The following is a 19439-nucleotide window of genomic DNA, read 5'->3' on the forward strand; positions in this document are numbered from 1 at the left end:
GTCACATTGCAGATGGAAAATCTGCAGAAAATAAAGTCTTCTCTGAGTTTCTGTTAGAGAAATGTGTTCAGTTTCTATTTATACTGCAAGGATTGTTAATACTGTATTACAGTTATCAATGCTGTCTCTCTGCTTTTCTCTCTTCTGAGCAGATTCTCTTGTTGTGGTTGCCTCTACAATCTCTTTCTGAGTTTGACACTGTAGTCTATATGGTGAAATTGAGTACATGATGTTAAGGCTTGATAGCGATAAGTAAACTGAGAGGAAATAGATGTAGGCAGAAAAAGTGAGTGATGGTTTCAGCAGTGCAGCTGCATTTGATTCCCCTAAACAAACTGAGAGTGACAGGATAGACGGACATCAATATTGAGGGAAATTGTCATACACCTTTTAACAGCTGCCATTCCACAAAATACACCTTTATATATCATCAAAATATTTAGAATTCTTTTCCTGAAATGATGCTTCTGAATTTTATTTAGTCAGATTTTAACACAATGTTCTACTGTAACACAGACATTGCCTTTGATGGTGAAAAACTAGTATCTTTCATTTTCAGCACCAGGCCATCAAAACCCCTGCTGTGCAAACTATGGTGCTCAAAACCAACATTCAGTTGTTTTATTTATATTGTTTGAGTATCAGTAGATGATGCCAGCAGGAAAATTACTTCCAGAAAAATATTTTTATCCTCTGTTGGCATAATTTTTTCACCATAGCTAAGCCAGGAAAAGTTCTGCAGTGTGGTGGAGTAAACAATGAAAGTTGAAAAATTGCACTGATAGCAGATGTATACACAAGCTCATATCAATGGGAAGGGGACTTGGCCTCCCTTCCTTTTGTTCATTACATAATGCAGTTCTTCATCCAAAGGGTTGTCAAGCACTGCAACAGGCTGCTCAGGGAAGTGGTGGAGTCACCATCCCTGGAGGTATTTAAAAGGTGTGTAGATGTGGCTCTTAAGGACATGGAACTAGTGCTGGTTTAATGCTTGGACTTAATGACCTTAGAGGTCTTTTCCAACCTAAATGACTCTATGATTCTCTCACATGCAGTTTGCTTCCAGGTCCTTACTTGCAAAGTACTGGGGGCCAGTAGCTTCTTCTGGGACTGCAGTGGGACTGCAAGTGATATTAATACAATGGCTGGAGTCTCCCTGTAAAGGGGAGAGCTACGTCCACAGGCCTGGTGATGTTTCAAAAATAAATCGTTCCACAAAACTCTGGCAATAAGGCAAAAGACACTAATGAAAGTTGACTGCCATATCAGAAGTCACTTGTAAAAAATAATTCTGGACAAAAGCTGAAATTTCAGAGGGAAGTGTGTGAATTCAATTCTGAAATTAAGCAAAAAATATGAAACTTCCAGGTAAAAAGGTCTTTTGTCAAGCAGAGGTACTTCAAGGATTTCTGTGCAGGAATGCCTAAAATTTTTTTTTAAGCATTCACTTTCTGGGTACTCCATTTTAGTTTCTGTGTCTGATTTGCAAAGATGGTATTATCTCCTAAATAGCCCTAAGAAATTTTGAACATTAAAATCACCCAGGAGATAAACTTTCAAATGGATACTGAGATATTATAGTGGGTATATCTAAGCTAAAGACTATTCAGAGCAGGTTTGCAATGTGTGAACATCTCAAGTTAACAAGACCATGAGTTATGGGAGTGTTTTTGATGATAGAGAATTTTTTGTGGATGAACACTGCAAGCTTTGCTATATTGATTTATTCACATTGATCAGCACCTTTAGAAATAATTTTCACTTGCTTATCACAGGAGATAAATCCATGATACAATATCAAGCCTAATAATTCTCCACAACCTCGTAAGCAATTCATCCTTCAACAGAATCCCATTCCTTAATCTCTGAAGTCAATAACTGCATATGAACATGCCCAAGAACTTCAGATTGAGCCCTTTTAGACAATAGCATTATCAGTGTGGGAAAAGAAAGATGACTTAGTGAAAGAACACTGTATTAGGAGAGATATAGTTTTATTAACGTTTTCAAATGGAAGATAAAATAAATACTTTTGATTAAATAGTACCTACATTCCATTCTTACAGAATGCAATTTTAGGAAAAAATGAAAGTCTTTGCAAGGCCCCACTGACTGAGAAAAATACTACACTAATTTCTTTTGACAAGATTTTAATCAGAAGGGTGGTTTCATATGCATATATGATTTCTGTTTATTTACACTGTGATATACTATCAAGAGGTAATGCATTAAACATACAAACACACACAAACTTGTGATATATATAGTTTGTTCATATAAACTTTTATTAGATTGTTGTCCAAATATTTTACAGGGAAAATAAGGGGGAATGTGGGGTGGTAAGCACACTTGAAATAGATTCTGACTATTGCAGTGCAGATTCAGATGAGAGAATCATCTCTTGAGTTTAATAAATAAGTTTTTTAAGTTATTGTCGTCTTTGCTGAGAAATAGCAAGGCAACAAACTGAGGTAGTTTTTTTGGAGACATTATCCACTCCTTCAAAATGGTGAAGGAAAATATATTCAATGAAAAGATTTTTCTGACGATTCTTTACGTCAAACAGCCACCAACAGATTCTTGACTCCTGCTTTTCCTGGACCAGTGCTCATAAAAAAGGCTGCCTCTAGCTTCCTTGGGAATCCTGTATCATTTTGATGTGCCTACTCCAGAAGCTTTCCCACTTGCACTGCTTTTGTTGCTAATCCTTAACTTGCCCCTTGTGAAATATATTAAATGTGGGTAACTTGATCATTCATAAACACAATACTTTTTTTTTTTTTCTTCCATAAACACAGTATTTGATTATTCCCAATTATTTCTTTTCTCCAAGAGGGGTTTCCTAGGCAGTTAACTCTTAGGCGTCCTTGCTAAGCAAGAGGTACATTAATTACCAACTGTTTAAATAACAAGCTTTGTTTGATATTTCCAATTTAAAATGCCTCTACTCTTTTCTTTCCATAAACAGGATTATGGTTTTTCATTGTGGTATTCTAAAGGATGTAAATATAGGGTTTTATTCAGTCATTTAATCATCTTAATTACAAGGTTTACCATAGCAAGATTAAAAATGAATGGAAGTTTTCATCCAGATTTACATGTTTCCCTCAGAATTAATACTTTCAGCTGAGCTTTTTAAGGCTTTTATTCAAGGCTTTCAGTATGAGCTTAATGGAGAATGACGATTCCCATTGTTAGAATGAGCAGAGCTCTGATGCACACAGGGGAAGGCAGATGTGTGCTCCATCCTGCCTCAGAGGGATGCTGCTGTCTGGAGGGAGCACTGCCACATAATCTGTCTGCAGCATACAACATCTCTACAGATGTTAACTTTTTTATATCTCTTTCTAAAGGGCAAGGCTGATCTTACAAAGTTTGGAAACTGTACTGTAAGCTGCATCTTTTTTACCTCCCCTTTACTGTTATAAAACTGTACTTTGCTTGAGAAATATTTCATCAAAGATGACCAATACCAGTGCCATGGGTTCACAGTCCTTCCCATCCATGTCTTGGAATATATCCATGGCTTGGGTGTCTGCAGTGTGTTGCTAAACAGGCAAGCTTCTAAAATAAAATTCCTCCTACCATGGGCCAGAAATTTTTGTCCTATTCTTCTATTACCTACACAGTTGTCTTAGTCCTCATATTAATTTGAGAAACTCACATGAAATAAAGTTTCTTTAAGTTGTTCTCAGCTCCTATTTGTGGTACTTTGCACATACACAGAAATCCACATTGGAAGTAAACACAAACCTATTCTTACTGTTCACGGTCTGCAAAAAGAATCTGAAAGCTGCATTTGAAGTAAAACTGCAACTTTGGACTGCAGCTTCATTACTAGTGGGAAACCAAGTCCAACTGAAGTGCAATATCTCTCTGGTTAGAACTCCTCTGGTTAGAACATTGCACAAATTATACATAGAAATAACAAGACAGGCTCTAAATTACCTCATTCAGATACAGAAGCGTTAGTAGACTTCTCCAGGCAAATTAGCTATGATAACAAGATTGTTATATTTGGGCTGGACTCTTCTCAGTATGCTCATTATCTTGTTTACAGGCAATTGGTTCAGATATCTGCACGCAGGACATAGCAAATTTTGTTCTGAAGGGGTCCATGCACCCTCTGGCTCTCTGTTTACTCAGTGGATTTTGAGAATGCAGTTCACAGATGTCTGTCTCTATGTAGATGAAGGTCACAAGGTTATCTTAAGGTTGTGGATGAAGTCCCAGGATCCAGACACCCAACACTGGCATTTCAGTGCACAACATCAGAGAATTTCTGTTCTTTATACAGATCTAGCCTTTACCAGTTTCTTCAAAATCACAGGAAGCCTTCAAGATCTTAGATTTCTGATGCTCCAGCTCTCTCTAGGCATGAATGGATGCTACTTCATCATGTTGACCTGTCAGTATAGGTGAGATTTGTTCCTGACCATGATTTATACTGTATTAAAAATTATTATGTAATAAACAATAAAGTAACATCCAGGTTCTTCTTTATTATATGGGGATTTTTTAAAATCTGACTTTGCAAATAAACTTTAGCATAGAAAGATTTTTTTTTTTTTTTCCAGGAGAGGCCAATATGTTGGTGGAAGTGATATTTCTCCTTTTACCTTGAGATCAAGGAGGACTTTTTTGCTGGTACTTATCAAAACACTGGTCACTCACATTTTACCAGAACAGCTGGACAGGTCATGCCTCCACCCATGGCTCTCCCATAAGCTAAACAGAACTTATTAATCAGTCAGTACCTTCAGTTAGCTTGTAGAAGTCAATATGTATGAAGTTGGTCATGGCAAGCAGAACATTCACGTTCGCTGGAAACAATTATCATCTCCTCCTAACTGCTAGGCTTGCTGAGAAGGTAGAACTGTCCAATACTCCAATATGCTTCCTCTTCTAGTAGCAAAAGTGAGATTGAGATGTTTTGGGATTGGGGGTTTTTGTTGTTGTTGTTATTAGTTTTTTTCCCTTAAAACTTCTATTTCTATTGTAATGGAAGCCAAATCCTAGTATCCTGGACTTCACCAACAGTTGACTTGTACTGGGGGGATCTATCTGGAGACTACAGAACACTCAACTCTGTTTTTCTTTTCTCATAATTCCATGTCATAGCTTGTTCTTCACTCATTTTAATTCCTAGTAGGAGCATGATGCTGGGTATCAGAAACAGGCCACCTAAGTAACAGTAGTAGAAACTAATTTCTTACTGCACAGGACAGACAGGCAGGTGAATTTAATAAACCCTTAAAATGTCACATATAAAAGACAAGATGACAATTTTCTTATCTCTTCTTTGTATGTTATAATTTATACATTATCTACACACAAAATGTTTTAAAACCTCTTTTTGAGAGCCACCTGTACCAAATGAATGAGTTAGACATCATAAGTTGAAGGGCTCCTGCATTTGCCTATTAGACTTTATTATACCCTTGTGATGATTTGTCTTCTATGGGTAATTTGAATAAACTTTAAATTTTGCTTTTCAATAATGGGAGAATAAAAAGCCTTAGAAGACAGGTTCAGAGTCCCTTAAACTTTATATTCCTGTCCTAATTCTGGGTTAATTTCATAGGGTCATCTTATCTCTTCAGACATCACATCTTTGCCTGGAAGAATCACAAAGATGTTTCACTCTTGCATTCCCTACTTTGTCACTTTTACTAGACTGCTTTTGAAACTTTCCTGTCTAGTAATGCTAATTCCCATGGGTGTTATCATTAAAGAGAATGTCATGGTCCCTGACATTGCTCAACATAGAAATCTGTGTTCTTTATTTGTGCAACTGATTGATGACTATGCTTGTAATTTTCACTATGCAATGAAGAAACACAATTAGCTTTTTTTCTTCTATGGTCTTTTCATTACTCAATACATGACCAGTAATTTTGCTGCTGACTCCCCTGAAGCACTTTTTAATGTTTCCTTCCTCAATCTTGTTGAAGGCTTTCATCTGAGGATATGAAATTTAAGAGTTTGGGAATTATAGAATTTTCTGTAGGGTACCATTTTAACAAGCTATATTTGCCAGAGAGGAGTTACTCCCAGTCTGTTGGCAATGTGTTGTTATTAGATTTTAATTGCATTTTAATGATCTGCATGTGCCTCAAATTCTAGACAATGTCTGTATAGTAGGTGTATGGGTAAATAAGTCTAGATTTTCACTCTTTTTTTGTTTGGTTTTGGTGGGTTTGTTGCGTGGCTGTTGGAGTTTTGGTGGGTTTTTCTGGGTTTTGAATTTTTTTTGTTTGGCTGGTTTGTTGGATTTTTTTTGTAATTTGAAAAGTAATAAATGAACAAAAATGCATTACTTGTCCAGCTGTAGTAAATTCTCCCAAGGAACTTTTTATTCAGTATTTAAAAAAAAACAAACAAAAAACCCACAAAATTTTCCAAATATTATCACTGTTGAAAAAAATCTTCCCCACCCTCTCAAAAATACTAGTAATTCTTTCAAATAATACACTAACTACACTAGAAACTGCAAGTTAAATGTCCCTAGACCCACTGGATCACTTGTTAGAGCTGTTTGTCCCCTCAGGGACTACGAAAATGTAGTGAGAAGAAGACGGTTGACCTTGCCCAATTAAGGCAGTTCACAACAGTGGATGAAGGGGGCAGACCTGACAGGCTCTGCTTAAGGGATGTGTGCTGTAGTTTCACAGTCACACTATTGTCTACAAACATTACCCCAGCTGACAGTTCAGGAGAAACAAAGTGAAAGGAGATACCAAGAAAAGAGGGAGGAAGCATGGGAGATTAATTAGTTTTAAAAATGCATGGAGTGAATTGGCCCTCAGGCTCATGCACTATTGCCTCTCAGGCACCAGCTGTACATGACTATTTGTCTACAGCTTGACAAAAAGACAGTGATGAAAAGTTTCTGTAGTGGGAAAGCTCCTCTTCCCTCGAGACAGGTTACTAGCCTGTTACTGATATGTCCCAACAAATTAAGCATAACTATCAGGAACCTCTTAGTCTAGGGATTAAACCAGACAGCATTGTCCTGCCAGGTTTAACAGAAATGGATGCTCCTGGTGTCACATCCACTTTTCCACAGCTGGTTCTGTAAAGGTACCAATTAAAGTGTTGCAAAAGTGCTTTCTGTGGCAATGGTTACACAGCTTCTAAAACAGCTGCAGCCCACAATTCATGGATTTAAGACTGATGTACCACACAGCAGTTACCATCTCAGAGGTGCAGGGCCCTCCCAAAACTGACCCGCTCATAAGTAACCTTCCCATCAGAATCCATTCACTGTGTAGATCTGATGTTTGACTAAGCTCATGCCTGGAAAAATGCCACTTCATAAACATGTCACTTAGCTAAATGTCAGAAAGCCCATTTTGTTTAAGATAGAAAATTCCTAATTAATCCTAATTACCTCTCCATATCACAGACAGGAATAGAGTGAGAATGCACATGTTAATCTGTGTAACTAAGAAGAAGCCAGAAATACAATGCTGATCAGACAGCTGAAACAAGAGGAAAAAGAAGGAGAAAGAAATGAGAAATTATCTATTTCTAAGGCTCTGGAGTCTAGATTTTTCTCTCCATTACCCTTGTGATAAAATCTTAAAGGATGCAAAAAAAAAAAAAAAGGATGAAAACAGGGTAGTTTTCAGAAAATGCAATTCTTCCTGCACTAGGCATGATTAGCTGAATTCAATGGTGCAATGGTGATTCTGGTAGAGATGACTACTGTAAATGTTAGGAGACCAGTTTTAATTCAGAAGCAGAAGGCTCTGGACAGAACTGATCTCAGTTTTGTCAGGTTCCATTCATAAGTTTCCCTATATAATAAAGTCAGTTATTCCTTATTTCATAAGTACGAAAGTGAACTTACAACCATTTGAGGTGATGCAAAGCTTGATGAGACATACATTTTCACAGAGCCCAATTTAATCAGTTCAGGAAGATTTTTCCCAATAAATTAAGTGCTATTACAACAATTGTGGTAGGGATATCTAGTTTGCAGTTTTCTTTTTCAAAGGTGAAAGAAAGAATTGTTTAGAAATATCTATATATGTATGTGTTATGGGTTTCTTTCCTATCCTATACAATAATAACTGGCATGAAGGCAACTTAACTTAGCATTAAATATGTTAAAGACAATTGCTTGGATTTTTCAAGGAGAAAATGACTGGACAAATATAAGTATATTATCATAGAGTTCAGATGGCAGTCTGATTACAGGCAGATCTGAACCCCTGTACAACAGCAAATGTGCACTCTATATCTTCTGACAACAAAAGATGTTTTCCAGAGCAACAATAGTGAAAAAGTGACTTTTTATGACCAAAAATTCCATCCTTTTTAACAATGTAATAATTAATACCACACTTAATTCTGATAATTTGATTGCCCACTTCTGTCTTCTCATGCTAGGTTTCAATACCGTTAAAATCTTTGCTAATGACTTCATTAGCCAGTTGATACAGCTCCTGTTGTGTTGATGCTACTGCCCCAGAGTGGAGAATCTGCCACCAGAAAATTTCACTTCATTTATTGGTTTATTGGAATTTGCATGCCATTTTCCTCTTTCAGTAAGTGAGAAAATGGCCTATAGGAGACTGCAGGGATAAAAATTCAGGAGGAGGAAGGGCAAATGGAAAGAAGTATTTAGGTAATACTGATAAAGGATTTGTCTCAGCTTGGATTTTTCCACAAAGTCCTTTAGGAGTTTAACAAACTAGTTTAAATCCTGAAGAGTCTATTTTCAGCTCTACCAAATGCAAGAAGAAAGAAGCACTGCCTCTTTTACAGAAGATAATAGTGAATGATCTATAAAGAACATATCAAGGAAAGACTAAAATTGCAGTGATTTACAGTCCAGATCTTGCGACTTTACAAGATCCAGATCTTTTGTTGCCTAGAATGGGAGGAAAAACTTTCCAAATAATATTAAAATTGATAACATGGAGAGCAGTCTTTTAATTGAAGCTTTCAGGTGCATAAAATATAGCTATGCACACACAGTGGATCGAATTTTCACAATTTTTGTAAGTCTAACTGTTTAGTATATCTAGCAAGTATATCCAATGGGAGAATGGTTGCCCTGGTAATTCGTCCTTGGACCTGCCCCACTGGGGTTCTTAGTCCTATATCTTGTTATGTCTCCCATGTGCTGGTGCAAAACAGGACACCCTTGTTAGAAATTGTTTTCCTTGAAAATAAAACCAAACAGAATTTCAAGAGTGTGACATAATGTGTGAGAAAGGGTAACTACCGTTCTAAAGTGTAAGAAAGTGCTAGAAACTATACATCTCTATATTAAAAATCTAGAAAGCTACAGATATATGAAAAGGCTAAAAATCTTCAGGCATCATGTCACAATTCATTCCTATTCCTAAATGAAAATGGATTTTGAAAAACAGTAAGACTTCTGAAAACTGTGCGTATCATCAGCAGAAGAGAGAGCAGGACTGCCTGCTGTTTGCATTATTTTATTAATGTATTTCCTTTAAAATAAACAAAAATAACAGGACAGTTGGGCAAATACCTTCTTCCATGAGATATGTATATGTAATGTGACACATCATATGTCCGTATAATGTTTCACTTTGACTTTTGTTGCTAAGAGTTTGAAGGGGGAATACATAGTCCTGGGATACTAGTCTAGGCTTAAAATAAGGCAACAGAAGGCTACATATTATCTCTAAATAACAATTATGTGACAAGTAGAAGATGGGCAGAAGAGGTTCAGTGGTTTTCCAGCAGTGCAGAACAATGTGCACAGGGATGCAACAGTTTAACTATATGTAGAAACAGGTAGGAGTTACATTCTCAAACTTGTTACATTTTAAATGGTTTATTGTTGCTGATGTTATTTGTGGTGATTTATTTGTACAACATGGTTGAACAGCAATATCAGCATTCTGGGACAGTTTGCTAACCTGACATGTTTCTTCCTCTTCATCTGCACTTTGAGTTATTTTTTAATTGAGGTGTAAAAAATCATCTGTCACCATCATTCTTAATACATACAAATTTTCTTTTGTGGACTATAAAATTGGTTTTATGCTATTCTCTGAAGCATACGTTCACCAGTTCAGAAAAATGTAATGGACAATCCATTCCTTGGTACATTTAAGCCTAGAAAATATAGCAAGAGGGAGCTGAGCACTAAAACTTTAGTATCTGGTGGATTATGAGGTTTATACTGCTATTTGTTTTTTTTTCATATTTGAAAATCATATTCAGAGGGAAGATGAGGGAATAGCTAACTGTCTCTGATGTTCATCCACAAAGGTCCTAAGGATTCTTTGGCTGTAATGTTTTGTGTGTGTTTTAGCATTTCTTGTAGCTATACAAAGACCTGGTGAAGAGAGGAACAAACATTAGAAATTAAAAGAATTACGTACTACTGGAGATATCCATTTGATATTGCTTGATTCAGGACTTCTGAGAAGTCACTTCCTTCCACCTTCTTCAGTTTTCTCAAATAAAAGTGATGATAATGGTACTGCCCTTCATTTGAGACCTTAGGATAATAAATACTATAGGACCAAAGAAGCAGGCCCAAAAGAAAGATTCATCAATCATATTTTGCCATGGTCATGGTGGAATTCACCAAACACTGACCTGCAGATAGACCGAGCACAAGCCTTTATATTTATATTAAAACACTTAACATCAAGAGAATATAAAGCAGAGAAGCAGTGGTCTGTGTCTTAAGTTCAGGGTGTACAGTCACACAAGGGTAATTCTACGGACTCCAAGTACCCGGGTTTTGACAGTACAATTCCTATGACATCAACTGCATGTAAAGAGTGGTGAATTCTGCTAAAAAAAGTGTTTTGAAGTATAAACTAGAACTCTAGTTGCCTTTTATTTTCATTTCTATACCCAGAAGCCTGAATTTAAATCTTATTAAAGAAATCTTTCTACTACTATTAATTCTTCCTGGTATTAGGAATCAAGGTGGTTGAGGTATAAAGAGACTTAAATATAAAGAGATTTAAATTGCTTTCTTTCTTGTAAGTACAAGAAACTGAGCTGAAACATATATATAAACTCCTTGAGAGACTGATACTCTTGCTACTAGTATTTGTAGCCAAATTATAGAATTTGCTTGACAGAGCTTCTGCTGAATAAGGGAAGTTATACATTTTGCATCTCTCTGCTGAAAAAGACGTAAGATGGAGCAATATTCTATAAATTTGGATGATCATCATCCTAATATTACTTTTGGGGTTTTTTGTTTTGAAAAAAATCCTAGTTATTCCTTCAAAATGCATGATCTATTGGTATCATTGCAGTAGTCATAAAATGAAAACTCCATGTAAAGTAGTAGTCCCCTTGGGTGCAGGTTTCTGGGTTTCACTACAAGTGACATAGCTCTGGAGTAGGATTTTTCATTGTACTCACCAGTGCATCAAACTTAGAGGAGAAGTAGACCATGCTGAAGTAACTATCACTAGTGTCATTAAATTGGAGAGAAAATAAGGTGTCATAGCATGATCAGAGAGCAAGAGAAACAAAGTGCGAAAGGAAAAAGGAAAAAAACCCTTCAAATTCTGTTGAATACTTTGTAGAGAAAATAATTTCCACATATATTCTATACATTGATGTTTTCCTAGCATTAAACAATATACTCTTTGTTTTCCAGGGCCACATTTTTCATATGAATATAAGTTGGTTAAGCATTACCACAGAACTCTTGTTCATTCAAATTATTAAGAAACAATCAACTTGTGTTGCTGTAGATTCAACACATTTCCATCATTAAAAATGTTCTAATAATAATAAGCTATGCAAATCATAGTTTACCAGTGACTTGTTCTGCATATTTGCCCTTGCCAAATCTTATATTTCCTGCAGATCAGTGGTTACAACTGCATGGGTTTGTTTTTAATTCTTAAAATGATCAGCAGTAGAGGACACAGAATTCCACATCTGGTCCTCTTGATCAGGCTTTGCAGTCAGTTTTAATTTCCTTCAATGCACAATAAGTTAATTTTGAGGTTATTCCAATTATTTTAATTAACATGTTCTTTTATAAAGCATGAATTTGATTTCTAGATACATTACAGAAACTTTGCTCTCTTGGTCAGTAAAAAGAATGACAAAAATGAGTTAGAGTTAGATCTATTTTCTTCCAATATTGTTAATTATATCTCACTTTTTAAACTGGCTATTAATCAAGTCTCATATCACCCATTGAACTATTTCATCTAAGATTGAAACTGATGAATTTGTAATGATGTGCATCTTCCTGATTACCCTTTCTAATGATAGACCAAAATTAACTCTAATCCTTGTCTTTGGAAATTGCTAATTGTAGAATGATTTAGATTGGAAAAGACTCTTAAGATCATGGAATCCAGCAACCCTAAGTTCCATGGCTGTACATTGTCTAAATACCTGCAGGGTTTGTGATTCCACCACTTCCCTGGAAAGCTTGTTCCAATGTTTTTGGTGATGTTTTTTCTAATATCCAATTCAAACTTCCCCTGGCACAACCTCAGGCCATTTCTTCTCACCTTTTCAGTTGTACCTTGAGAGAAGAGGCTCACCCTCACCTGGCTACAATCGTTCAGGTAGTTTTAGAGACTGAGAAGATCCCCCCGAGCCTCCTTTCCTCCAGGCTAAACACCCCCAGCTCCCTCAGCTGCTCCTCACAGGACTTGTGCTCCAGACCCTTCCCCAGCTCCGGTGCCCTTCTCTGGACACGCTCCAGCCCCTCAATGTCTTTCTGGCAGTGAGGGGCCCAGAACTGAACACAGGATTGGAGGTGTGGCCTCAGCAGTGCTGAGTACAGGGGGATGGTCACTGCCCTGGTCCTGCTGGCTGTAGATGTTCCAGTAGTTTCAATAGTGATTCTCTTGTATTAAAATTTACATTATTTAACTTTATTGTTCTTTACCACCTAATTCTTTTTTCTACTTTTCATAACAAATAACATTATACAGTAGCATTTGGATTAACTGGTGTATCATAAATCATAGAACAACAATTTATATGGAGCATTCAGGAATTTTCTACATAAGTATTTATTTCCATTCCTACCTAACAATATATGTATATCAATATCTATCAGAGTGGTTGTTAAAAAACTCATATTTGCTTTAAAAAGATTTTTTAAACTTCCTATTTGTAGTTTGTCTGCCTTGTTGTCGGAATTTTCTACTTCCAGTGTTTTTCTTCCTTAAAAAAATTCTTTTAAACATTATCACATATTTATTTGTTTCTCACAACAGCTTTTTTTTCCATAAATTTCTGTAATTTAAGCATTTTCTTTATTTACATAAAAGAAAAATATATATTTGATGGAATGTCTTTTAAGTATGCCTAAACATTTCTTTACATGAAAAGGTTACTGAGAATATAGTGTCTTAAAAATTACTTCAAAGTTTGTCAAGAAAAACAAATTGTTTTGTTTTGGTTTTGTTGTTGTTGGAGGTTTTTGGATTTTTTTGTTTTGTTTGATAAAGGAGGGCTTGTAAACAGAGCTTGAGTTCTGCAAAAATATGTTATAATATACAATATATTATAATACAATATATTGTATATTTAATGGAATATTGAACACTGAATTTGTAGGCAATAAGATGATAATGAAGTGTTAAGAAATATCCAGTATTGATTTGTCAAGAACAAATCATATCAGATTTAATTTTATTTTTTTGAAAGTGTGAGTGACCTAAAGGAAAGAAAGGCATATTTAGCATTTGAGAATGACTCCTGCAAGAGGTTACAATTACTGCAGAGCACAGAATGAAAATCAAAAATGATCAGTGCATTGCTTGCAATGAATAACACAAAATTCAGCAAAATGCAGACTACTGTATTTATCAAAGATCAAATATGCAAATAGAATAAAAAGGAATAAGTGATTAAACAGCATTTTTCCTTAGAAAAATGTAATTACAAAAAATAACACAATTCTTAGTAGAATGGATAATTCAGCAGTAGAATTCTAGGACATCCTAAGAGAACTGCTGCCTATGGAGTACAAGTGACTATTGTTCCACTTCTCAACAGTGTTGATATCCAGCTTTGGGTCCTACATTACAAGATGTAGAAAAGCAGTAGGGATGAAAATAATACAATTAAGCAAAGTACTCAAAATTAGGACTTCTGAAGAAAACTTGAAGAGATTTGGCTGATCCAGCCTTGCAAATGGAAGTTTAGTATACACAGGGATGATGGTCTCCCACTGTAACTGTAAAATTTTAATATTGCTCTTTAATAATGTGTTTTCAATACTTCCAATATGGTATTTGGTATAAGTAATAAACAGTATTAAAAAGAAGTTATAGGCAAATATTAAGGAAAACTGTCTAATTATCCAATCACTGGACATTCTTTAAGACTGGGCTGAGAATAAGACTGGTCCTGCCTGAGGGCAAAGGAAGAGCCTGAATAACCTGTGGTTTTGATAACAGTATTTTGACTCTTTCTGGAGCAGGTTTCTTTTTTAATATGAAAATCATAACAATGTCAATCAAATACACATGATAATCGAATATATTTTCAAAACTGTATTTTTTGTTGTATGCTAGGTGGTCTCTTTAAAGAGTGCATGTATGAGAAAGACATTTCATCAGTCTTTGTATTTTTTAACGACTGGCTACATTTCATACATATTAAAGTACAAATGAGACTACCTTGACCGCCTACAGTGGTAGCAATGATATAATAATTGTATCCTCCAGTACAAGATGAATCCTGACCGTACATTTACCTTTTCTAGCATATTTTTGTTTATTAGCTGTGTGAATGCTTATAAGAAAGAAAATATTTGGGGATTTATCACTGTAACTGAATCTGAAGAAAGACAAATATGTGATTGGTAGAATTGTGTTTCAGATAAGTGAGCAGTAGATACAGAGGACCCAGAGAAGGAAATAAGCAGTTTCACTGCTAACTGATAAATCAACAATATCTGTTTGTGGGTGTGTTCCAATGCAACAAACAAATTATGTTCATTAGATATTTTCTTGGAGGATTAATGAGCACTGAAAAAAAAAAAAGCAGCATAAAGAAATGCACCAAAATTATTTATCTGGTTGTGGCAGGAGGCCGGAGGATCAACCCGCTGTTACCATTCATTTTAGCTAAAAAGAAGCCTCTTTCCCTCTGAATGTGAAGTGTTCCCCATCATTAGAGAGCATTGCTACTGCACCCTTATTCTATGGCTAGTATACAGAATATCCAAACAGCAATTGTGAGGAAAATGTTGAAAACTGGGCTTAAAATAAAATAAGGCTTCATATTTTCAGAAAGAGAGGTGTCAGCCTATATTTTTCCTGATAGTTTATTTCATTTAAAGAGAATAATTCTAAATGCTAAAGCAAAGCCATCTTGCAAATTTCATGGTTTATATCTATGTATGGTAAATTCAGCCTGTAATGTCATGTGTACTTTGTGCTTTTTTACCTATCAATTAAAAAAATAGGAAAAAAAACTTCTTCAAAGGTTCTAAAATTCCCAGATTATCTCAGATTTTGAGTGTCATCAGGCATCAGTACCATTTATTCATCAAGTACTGCCATCTTGTGGAATTACAGTAATGAAAGCAAATCTTAAATGGAGGAAGAGAAATATATTTTTCCAACAGGATTTCCCACTGCATCACAAAAAGAAGACTAAAACCAGACTTATTTCTTGTACAAACATCATAACTCCACAGAAACGCAATTATGGATGGGTGGGTGTTTTGCATGCTTTGCATATTTTGTATGCTTTGCCCTTGAATAGGTAAAATTTAGTCATGTTATGGACTAAGACTATTAAGGTTTTCAGTGACTTTAACAGAGTTCATATGGAAACTTTCCTGTTATGTCTTCACTTGCACCCAAAATACCACTTAGACAACAGGACTGGTTAAAAGGCTGCCCAGACACCTCATGTTAAAAGGTTGAAAGGAGTAATTTCTTAGGAGAAAAACCCTGAAGAAAATCTGGGAAACATTCGGGCAGTAAAAAACACAGGAGTGAATGTTTGGTGTTATCTGAGTGCTTCAGCACAGCTCTCTTTACAATACTTCAGGCATTATTTCATACTGACCCACAATGACAGAAAGACTTCTGCATTACCATAGTACTGACATTTTCTGCATCAGAATATCTCCAAAAGCACTAAGAAAAATGCTGATATGTCAGTATTCCAGCTTCATCCATTATGGGAAGCACATCACATTGTGACAGTTTAGGAATTAGTGTTGTTTAACAGAGAAAACAGAACTACAAAAATCGTTTAAGAAATTATAGTAAGCAAGATTTCACACTATAAATTCATTCCGGCAGGAAATAGATGAACTCTTCTTACTATTTCATCACCAAGTGACCCAGATTTTCACCTACATAGCCTACTAAAAAAATGCTTAATAAAATACAGAAACAAATTGAACATTAGGAAGGCTTTCCAAATCATCTTCCGAAAAAAAGATAAAAATTTCCTTAGAGACATTCTTCTGTAAACAAGCCTGGTCATTCATAAAAGGAACTATCAATTTTGCAATTAACAAAATTACTTATATCATTTTTACACCAAGACTTTATATATTAGAGAATTTAGCAGCAGACAAATTTTTCAGCCCACGAGACAAATGTGTGGATGCTAAAAGGCAGGAGCAGAGCAATTTTCCAGCTGCTGAAGCATTTTGTGAAGTTTTTCTTTCTCATGCTTTAGCTGAGAACCAGTGAAAGACAGTTTTGTAAACTAATTCTCTATCTCTGCACCTGGGCTTGTTTGCCAGCCTTGTTTTGGTACTCTGGAAAAAATATTTTGAATGGGTGTTAGAGAACCTCAGCCAATCCTTCTAGGGAGTGGCTGGTCAAGAGACCAATCATATCATGCTCTCTCAAGTACAAAGATATATAACCTAGCTCATAAATAATAAAATAATTCCTTTTCTCCTTGGATTTGGATTGTGTTTTTTGACCAGCCACCCCCTAGAGGGATTGGCTGAGGTTCTCTAATACCCATTCACAATATTTTTTCCAGAAAATGTCAATTTACCACTGCTCTATAATACATAATTTCTCCGTCTTTTTATTCTCTGTTCCTGTTTGTGTTGATGCAAAGTGCCTGTGGAAAACTTTATTTTGTGTTGGCAGTCAACTGTAATTTCTAGGAAGGGCTCTGCATCCTCTTTGTGATTTTGCCATTGGTGTCACATTAAAAATAAAATGGATGGGCATAAAAATAAAAAATAAACTCAGCACATATTATTAAAAACCAAGTTTCTGTATACTGCAGTATTTAGTTTTCTCTTTTGTCTTAAACTTATGTTTTCCCTACTGAAAGCAGGATTTTCCCTATTGTGTACAGCATGGAAAAAACATTTACTAAGTTTTTTCTCAAAAGTAGATGACTTTAGGAGGTCCATATCTGAAGTAATTACTTTCTGATTTTAAAGTTCTGGTTTGGTTTATTTAGATTTTGATAGCACTGACTTTTAGCTCCAAAATCTCTTGAAGGTTATTATTATTTACCTGTCAGGCTTGAGATGCATCTCTGGAGTTCAGTATCCTATTGAAAAATAATGCAATGACAGTTGTATTTGTGTTTAGCCAAGTGACACTGGTTCTATAATCTTCTAACATAAATCATTATCACAAAATTCAGGCTTGAAGTTCAGTAAAAACTGCAGTGAAATGTGTACAAATAGACCTGGTGTCATCCATTTGGTCTTAGGCTTCTTCTGAAATTCTGAAAGTTCATTCAGCAGTTTACCATTTTGTAAGAGTAGGATTTCAGATAATATTTAAATGCCTCTCTTCTTGCAGTTTACATGCACTCCTGTGCTGAACTCCTGTGGGACTTGTGATATATGACTACATCCACTCTTGTTTCAGAATATTTTACTGTGCATACACTTTAGATGACACACTTGTCTGCAGAGAGACAGCAATGTTTTAAATGTTGATTCTCCATTATTGTCTTTTTATTAGTTATTTTTTATGTCCTTGCAATCGTTTAGGTATTTCCTTATGCATGATACTGCCAGTAGAAAAACAAACTAGCAAAAGAAAACAAAACAAACCCCCAAGTTTTGTACTTGGAGAGCCTTTGCTAGCAATTGTGGTTTTTACAAACTCTAACTTGTAATTTTGCTGGCATGCAAAGTAGAAACAGTCAGAGTCCAAGAATGTGAACAGCAATGCATGTTTCATCCTCTACTATGGCTGCAAATTTAGAAGTGTGAAATATTTGTACAATGGATCAATATCAAGGTACACTCATTTTTCCTTAATTGCAGTCATTCTGTGAACACCCTTTCGTAAAATCACTTCTGCAAGATCATCCATCTATTTCTGTCAGCTAAAATCTGTGGGGTCCCCAGATCCCAAGCCAGCTGTAGTTGTTTCTCACTAGCCTACAACATTTTCCTGAGATATTTTCACTGAAGCCTAGCATAGTGTATGGACATGGCCCTCAACATTTTATTTAAGAGTCTGCTGAACTCATTAGCCAGATGTAACAGGAGAAAAAAATCATAAAGTGTCTAAGGGGGTTTTCACCCGCAAAGGAGACCAGGAATTCCAGATCAGTTCCAGATCTGAGCATTCAGATGCATTCTTCAGGTACTTTAAAGTGTATTCCTGGGGTTTTGATTTTTAGAAATGAAAAATAGGAGCAATTCTTTCAATGTCAATGGACTGACAATGATCAAGAAGTAAACTGCTAACACTTTTTTCTGGACTTCAGTTTGGGCTCCTGTCTGGAATACAGATACTGTAGGTGTGCACAAAAAATAAAAAAACATTAACCACAGCTTTATAGTATAAATGCTTTGAGTTTCAGATTTGGCAGGACTTCTGTTACTTTTATTTTCTCAGTACCCTATCCCAGTATGCATTCATCCATCATTACATTTTTAACAGCAAAAATAATTAGGAAAGTGACAAAATGACAGTATCCCCCTGGATTCAGCACCGACAAGGACTAAGTATTTTATTTCTTTAGAGGCACAAAAATTTATTGCCTGAAATCTGTTCCTTAGTATTAATTCTAATTATTAAATGAATAATTAATTGTAAGTGGTTTTAGGCTACAAATGGAGGAAATTCTCTTCTATGTGAACTGCCAGTGAACCCACACTGATAACTGTTTTGCATTTGGTTTGGACTACTTTTAAACCAGAGCAATTAGTAAGACTGATTGCTTTCCATTCGAGTTGGTAACAGGTCTTCAGTTAAAGCCTATGCGTTTTCTTTGAAGTTGTGTATCCATCATCACTTTGTAGAATTTTATGCCATGAATCATTTTTTTTCCAGATAAGACATTATGGCAAAATGTGGTAATAAAATTTTCAGAGATATACTTGGGGTTAATTAGTATTTTGCCTGAAACACAACAGAAGAGGGAAAATCTGAACCTCAGAGAAATCTCTGGGAGACCTTAATTCTTCAGAGTCCTGTGTAGCCACTCAGAATTACTAATAAATCTAAAAAAGATTTTAGCAAAAAGTCAATGTG

General features: G+C 35.6%; 1 protein-coding gene across 8 annotated transcripts in view; it reads left to right on the top strand.

Annotated features, from left to right (window-relative positions):
- Positions 1-19439, top strand: part of CNTN5 (contactin 5) — a 620272-nt gene that overhangs the window by 434533 nt on the left and 166300 nt on the right. The window lies entirely within an intron of this gene.

This window comes from Corvus moneduloides, chromosome 2 (genome assembly GCF_009650955.1).
Source record: "Corvus moneduloides isolate bCorMon1 chromosome 2, bCorMon1.pri, whole genome shotgun sequence".
Classification (NCBI taxonomy): domain Eukaryota; kingdom Metazoa; phylum Chordata; class Aves; order Passeriformes; family Corvidae; genus Corvus; species Corvus moneduloides.